Here is an 8,288-nt window from a genome sequence, read left to right as displayed (position 1 = left end):
ATAATTTCAATTGGAGTTATTTATATTTATATATACATCAGTTATTTACAATGATTCAAAATTATAATTTATACAATTTATAGCACCTTTTATAAACATAATAAAATTTTATGAATGTGATAGTACTTAACCTTTTTTCTAAATTTTGTAAGGTGGATTTTCAAAACGTATCTAGAAAGGTAGTTGAATTCGAATCCGGTCTTTTTTATCTAGTCAATTTAGGAAATGGATAAGAAAAGTAAATAGTAAATAGTAAATATATTCTTCTGTTTATTTATAGATGAAAAAAAATTTCTATATTTTCTCTATATAAAATTAATGCAGTTTATATATGACTCCAATTGAAATAATAAAAGTGAATTAAATCAACTGAACCTAAAAGATAAATTAATAGTGAACTATGAAATTGATCAGAATTAAAAGAAGTCACAAGCGTATTTATTTACCAATAAGTATGTTTTCATCGATTTCTTTTAATTCTTGGCAATTCGATTTTTAATATAATTTGTATGCGATTGTAAGATAATTATATATTGACCTCAACATGAATTAATTGTAATTTGTAGTTTGTTACGATGAGCGCGATTCAAAGACATATTTTTTATGAATACCATATGGAAAATTATTATCTCACAATGGTATTGGTTATTCCATTCCTATATACATAATACATAAACAGACTAATATATTCAAATCCGATATTATTTATACAGACAATTAGCAGATGTAAATGGTTATTGAACGATACTTACAATTAGTTATTAAAAACAATCAATTATTAAACAATTAGTTATTAAAAATTATTTAGCTCAGTATGGAAAAAGACCACAGATAAAAGTTGTAGTTATCCTATGTCGTATTACCAGACTATATATTATAATAAGTAACATCATTGAATTATCACGAAATTTATTTTTTTTGGATATATAAAAGTAAGAGGAAATATTTATCAGCTTAATATATTCTGAAAATATTTAAATCATATTGATTTATAGATTCTTTAACTGCGTATAAGAGAAAGAAGCTCTGTATTGTTATATTTGTTTAATTTAGTGACTACTCAGGGTTTTACAATTAATCCACAAATGATGGCCAATTTAAGACATAAAATAGAATCCTAATATTTTATCTATAATATATATATTGTGATATGATAATAAATGAATTAACAACGGAACGACACGAACCAAAAGAAGCATTCATGTTGATCTAAAATAATTCAATTAGCAAGTGTTCTACATATAGTATATTAATATTAGTAGTAAATATTTCTTTTTACTCTAAGCATTTTTTCTTCTTTATTATACACCAACATTCAGATGTTATATAAGATGTATGTGTTATTATGAGTAAGGCTGCACAAATCTATCTAGAATAATTTTTATTAATTGACAGTACTATTTTAATAAGAGCACAATTCTACTTTCTTATCTCTGTTATTTGTGTATAAAAATATATGTAGCTTGTAATATAACAAATGTAATTAATGACGCGATGTAAATTTCTATGGAGCATGTATCGCGACGATTGTACTGTAATTATATAATTGATAATGTAGGGAAGTTTTTAAAAAATTTATTACATGCGTGTGTAATAAATTTATAGAAATTTGGGATGCAAGTAGTTTCTGTCAGCCGCGGTTTACTCAGGGTTGTTAACGTTACCGTTTTTAAATAATATGTTACAGTTCCGTTACTTGCGGTAAAAAGTAATACGTTACTCGTTACCGATTATAAAAGAACGCGTTATCGTTACTTTTCAAAAAATAATTACATTTATATAAATATAGCTACATAAGAAAATAAATCGTTTTTCAATTTATAGTTTTGTTTTATTTTATATTTTATTAGCTTTATTTTATTTTTTATTTTATGAGTTCTTTATTTGGTTTTGATACTTTTGATACATGTCAATTTACATTAGAAATAGCAGAATATTTTTTAACTTTAAATTATGATAGATTTATTTCCCTGAATCTTGAATTTTTCTTTAATAACAATTGTTCAAAATGTTCGTCTGTTAGGCGGTGTCGAAGATTCGACAAAACGAGTCCACTAATATTAAAAAGTCTTTTTTTTTTAATTATTATCCTGGATGCATCTTTGACGGACCATGTGAACATAGCACACAAAACTTAATGGAAAAGTGCGGAATAGCGCTGATTGGTTGTTTCAATGAACGCATTCTCTATTTCCTTTTCCGCGCATCGTGTGATTTCACTCTAACTCTATATTAACGGAATAACGAGAAAAATAAAATTTCGTTACTCGTTACTGAAAATTGTAACATAACGTTTTCGACTTGGCTGGGTTTGCACCAACCTGGGTTGGATTAATGGCGTTTTGTGCTCTCCTATTGGTGTGTAACGTCAACCAATAGGAAAGATTAATCCAACCCAGGTACAAACTCGATCGGGCCGAGGAAAATGCTATTAGTTACCGTTACTATTACTCGCTAGGAAAAGTAACTACGTTACTCATTCGTTACTAAAAAAAAGTAACAAAACCAGTAACTTCGTTACTTTTTCATGTAACGTTAACAACTCTGGGTTTACTTGCACATTGTTGCAATTGTCCACTGCCAATCACAGCACCTTTCACCTAGGGAGTTTTTTTTTAGCGTTGTGATTGGCTGGTGTCCAATTGAACATGTGCAACTGATATATATTCGTTCTGTCTTTTAGTGAATTCGGCAGACTGCATTAGTGCGTTCAGATTGTCGTATTCGGCAAATGAAAACTGACTCAGTATAGTGCTGAATTTATATTCAGATTAACTGAATGAACTGAACTCGGAAAACCAATCAAGGGGAAACCAGAAGAAAGAAAGAAAGAAAAAAAGAAATAAACTGAACGAGTTCAAAAAATGTTGCATTGACGTTTCTGGCAGTGCAATTTGGCATGGCACTAAAGTAGTTCTGCACTCGCACCAAGTCAGAGCAGCACTAGAGCGGAGTCAATGCATGTGTGTCGAATTCGCCATTTTATAATTGAAAAATTATAGGAGACAGACGCACGAATATATAGCTGATAGCTTTAAACTTCCTTCAAACGCTTAAAAGATGAGAGAAATCCTTCTTTAATGGATAAAAAGTAAAAGTCTTTCCATATTAATCGCGGTTGTTATATATTAGAATGTTTTGCATAACATAACATTGTTGTACATCTTCAAAATGGTAGAAGTAAGCCGTGTTAAAGTCAAAAGCATTTTAAAGACAAAAATGTTTTTAGAAAAAACGATGAAAAAATATTAATTTCTCTCTAGATTGAAGTATATCTTTTTAAGTATTTTAAAAAGATACTTCAATCTAGAGAGAAATTAATATTTATACCAGATTCTATATAAATTAATATTTATACCAGATTCTATATAATCTGTATGTATATACTATAATATATGTATATTACACATACGCAATAATGTTATAGTATTTTATTACTATACCATTGTTGCACAATGTAAGTATTATGTTCTCTCAATATATTGCAATACAGCACACAGTTATACTAGTATATTATATAATTAAACCCAACATCTCAATTATTTCTATATGCTAGATATATATAAACGCTGCTGCATTTATCATCATGATCATAAATCATTATGTAGATCAGCGGAATATCTAATCAGACGAATTTTTTACGTTTTTGTATTTAATGCAAAACTAAAATTGTTACAAATAATAATTGGTAGGCAAACAAAATAATTAAATAAATGGACAGTAAAAGAAAATCAAAATGCTTTCATAAAAATTACTTTTTGTCCAGTTAAATGGAATATTCTGATTTTAGTATACATATATAGGGTGTCCCAGAATAACCAAATATTTCATGTGTTGGTAAAGCGGACTAAACTGAGTCGAAAAATCCTCTACCATTTTGCAATTTTCGCACAGTTAATAAAATATTAAATAATTACTAAAAATCGCTGAATGTTGGTTTTCAATAATTTTTTACTCAAGTACTGTCAACTTTATCGAAAAACAACAAGTAACAAAAATTGTTAATTTTCTTCTCATAGAGTTTTAAGAATTTTTTCCAAATTTAATAGTATCGCATTTTCTCATGTTGGTAAAAATAATTGCCAATAAGAAAATGCAGTATTAAAAAGTTAATAAAAAATTCTGAAAAATTATTGAAGTCCAATATTCGGTGATTTTTAGTAATTAACATCTTGTTAACTATTACGAAAATTGTGAAATGGTAGAGGACTTTTTCGACTCAATCAGTTTAGTCCGCTCTACCAGCACATGAAATATTTGCTGGTTATTCTGGGACACCCTGTATATAATTAATAATTATATATTATGATATAATATACAAATTATATGTAATATATATTATTATATTATATCTGACTTCTCATGCAACGTTTTTGTCAATCAATTAAATATATTGTCATAAAATATGAATTATATATCCAAATTAATCGGAATGATATTATAGGATAATTGCAAATCTATCCATAAATCTTACATGTAACTGCAAATGCTTTGCCTATAATACCTATTCTTCCCGTAAGTATTCCGTGTCTTCGAACATATTTGTACAATACTTGGTAGATCATGTCGAGCTCCGCCGTCCGGAGCGACTGAGTTTGACAGGATTGGATGATATCAATATATGTATATATATATATATTGAAATATGTATTATACATGCGGCGACTTTCAAACGAATAAAATTGGACGATAATGTCACATGTTGAAACACTCACCGATGAACAATTCCGATGTCTTTTTCCGTTCCCTGAATTTCGGATTTCGCGGCTGCCCTCCTCCCAGTCGCCTTGTCGCCCTCATTTTGCCCTCTCTTCGTCCTCGATCGTTTGTCGCTGCTATTATGGACAAAATGTTCCCGCAAACACTATCACGTATCCCGAGCGAAACGAGCACTCACGATATTCACCACTTATTCGTGCGCAAAACCGACGATCGGCGTCGGTTTTCGAGAATTATTGAACAATAAACAAACGAGTCGCTCGTATACCGCCGACTCCGCGATCGTTTGTTAACTAAATAACTAGCACAAAGAAGTTCAAGATACGCGTCGCTGATTGGCTGAGAGTTCGAGAATCGTTCGCGCCTCTGATCCGCTGCAACTTCAATTCGGTCATTCAATTACAATTTTCCTGTTGTTTCGAATTTTCTGAAAGAAAACAAATTTATACTAGAATACTATAATTTATATTATGAGGAAAAATGAATGGCTATAAATATTATTTAATCATATTACTTATTTATCATAGGTCTGAAAAAATTATTATGGGTATAATTTCGCTCTAAACTCGTATTTGAATACCAATTAACGTTGGCACGCGATAGTCCCACACTCATTTGTGATTGAAGCGCAACGTTCGATGCCTATTTTCACAAATGTAGATTAATTTTAATCTCAGTTCAACTTACTCTGTTCAACTAGAACTGGATTCCACAAATGTAAGATTAACTTTATCCTCGGTTTAATTTATTATTATAAAAAATTAGAAAATCAAATTAAATTAGAAAATTGTAGATTTAATTAATGCTTACAATTAGAAAAAGATAAATAGTAAGTTAAATCGAGATTAATGGGTCAATTCTAAGCAGAATCGTAAGACTCGTAACGTGTTCTCGTAAAACTTGTATATATAAGACCTTATGACTAGTATTTTAATTTTATGCGTATGTATCGTAAGACGTACGATTATTCGTAAATATCTACGATTTCTTATAAATTTTATGGTTAGCAAGAAGCTGTCTGTAAAAATATCGTATAAAGGTATAAGCACTTAAAAATTCTTACAAGTCATACAGGAATATGTTACGAGCCTTACGATTCTGCTTAGAATTTAGGCATAAAGTTAATCTTACATTTTGTGGAACCGGGCCGGCTTATGTCTTTTTCTGATTCTTAGAATCAGAAAAAGATGAAGAATGAATTGAATCGAGATTAAAGTTACATTAAAGGAAAACGGGTAAAAAGGGTCTTACTGCTCACTATACTCACGTATTCGCAGCGTTAGAAATCGAATCTCGCCGGGCTTTGAATCTCGCATGGAGTACCGTCATCCTATTTCGCGGTGGGCACGTTTTTATCTCGTGCCACTTCGTAATGAGCGAATGTCGGGGAAACGATTCCTTAGCATGAAGTAGATCGGGGCCGGTGATTATGTTGACGTCCCACAGGCGGGTTCTCCAGGAAATATCGCGGAAGAAAAATTTCCGTGCTCGCACAAACTTGCTGTTTTCAGGGTCGCATGTACACGGTCCGTTGATTAACAAAACACGGAGGATCGTGTCTCGATAATTTACTCTTAATCATCGTTAAACGCGCAAAATATTTAAAATTTCGTCCATCAAATAAACGTAAAAGATATGGGAATTCTATTTTATCTCTGATCTACTTTTAATCGAGAGAGAGAGAGAGAGATCCGATAGCGAGGTGATATGAAGAATCGGGGTATAAATAAATGACTTTAAGTTTTAAGGAGTTATTAATTAGTTATTGTGACATTAGAGTTAAAACTTATAGCATTTTCGATCCTATCGGATTTGCACCTGGGTTGGATTAATGATCTACTATTGATTGACGTTACATGCTCTACCAACATCAATGGGAGAGTACGAAACGTCATTAATCCAGGTTGGTGCAAATCCGGTCGGGCCGAAATCGCTAATAAAATCGCTTTGTTTGCTTTGTAGATTCGGCCCTGGCCGTTCTAATGCGAATATGACGTGTCCTTTGTTTCTGACATTTCTTAATGTTTTTCCATCGAGTAGCTATCGGAGGCGAGACTCACTTTACAAAGCTGACATGTGAAATCAAGCACGAACAAACGTGCTTCGCTCGTTGTCGATGATGGACGCATATTAGAGGTGTCGTAGATTTACAATCCTTTTCGCCAGGTAGGGGCATGTTCCTTCCTCACGTATAAGATACGCTAAACGAGGAGCTGTTGTCGGTTGAATCGTAGACCGTCGAATAAGTACAAACCTTGAATCGTGGACCGTCACAAGTAAGTATAAATCTTGAGAGAAAAATCTGAAAACATTTCTAAAGTTTCTTGCGATAAAATACAAAATCGGTTGCGTCTTGTATAATAAGAAAAGCTTTAATTCATAATTACTACAATTTTCAATGCTATCATCATACATTTCTGAATAAAAGAGCATTGAGTATAAATTATATTTAATTAATCTTATTTGCTTATAAAATATTCCTAATACGTATTGTTGTTCAAATTTATTATTATTATATTTTAAATAACTGATATTATTTTTTAACACAAATAAGCAAAGAAGATTATATTTGGTCAAAGCGGATGTTAGTGCCTATAATAATATTTTTGCGTGAATCTTATAATTTTCAGTTCACGCAAAAATATTGAAATTATTTTTAATTAAACATACACACATCAGCTTTGACTGAATATGTCCTTTTTTTCACTTATTGATTAATTTTCACTTATTGTTTATTTTTTAAGCCAAAATTAGAAGCGAGGCCAAATAAAATAATTGACAATCACATAAGCGACGTATTTTCATCGCTTTCACAAACACCTCGACATGCGTGGAAACTCGTTGTGCCTCCTATTATTATTCGTCATTCTAACAAAAGCCTACTTGAGATCCTGCAAATATTGGTGCAAAATGGGCAATCATCGATATTACTGTTGCCCAAATGGGAAAGGTGAGTCGGAGTCGGAGTCGGAACACAACTGGCATTCATTTTTTTTTCCCTGGCTTTGGCTTGGCATCGCCGCTGACCCGCACATTGAACATCCTTGGCACGAGTTCACGACGAAGTGGAAGCCAAAGAAGCATTGTCCGCCCTTAAGAACCCACTGTCCCAGGACTTACGAATGGTACAAACCGCCTAAACATTGCGACAGCGATCATGAATGCGACGAAGAAGAAAAGTGTTGTTACGATGTGTGCCTGGAACACAAAACGTGCAAAGATGCGAAATAGACGCTCCACTATAATAAAAATATTTATTGTTTTTATTCGAAAAATACAATAGAGGGCTATCCGAGAGGCGCTAGGTACTTTGTGCGAAAGTATTATATATAAATAAATAAATGAGTAAATAAATTTATCACCGGTGAATGAGACCAGTCAGTTGGCGATTGCATGGTCTTGAATCTTGAATCGTGATCCCAGAGACAACACACAATATTTATAAAATATTTACAAAGAGTATTTATAAATATTTATAAGATGTATTTTAAATATTTTATATATTTTTGTGGTCTTAGATTGCACAGATCATAAACATTTATTTTAAATATTATGAAATATTTATTGTA

Source organism: Mycetomoellerius zeteki, unplaced genomic scaffold, assembly GCF_001594055.1.
Source record: "Mycetomoellerius zeteki isolate Tzet28-1 unplaced genomic scaffold, Tzet1.0 scaffold105, whole genome shotgun sequence".
Lineage (NCBI taxonomy): Eukaryota > Metazoa > Arthropoda > Insecta > Hymenoptera > Formicidae > Mycetomoellerius > Mycetomoellerius zeteki.
The sequence above is the reverse complement of the archived record's forward strand: the minus strand, read 5'-3'. Positions refer to the sequence as shown.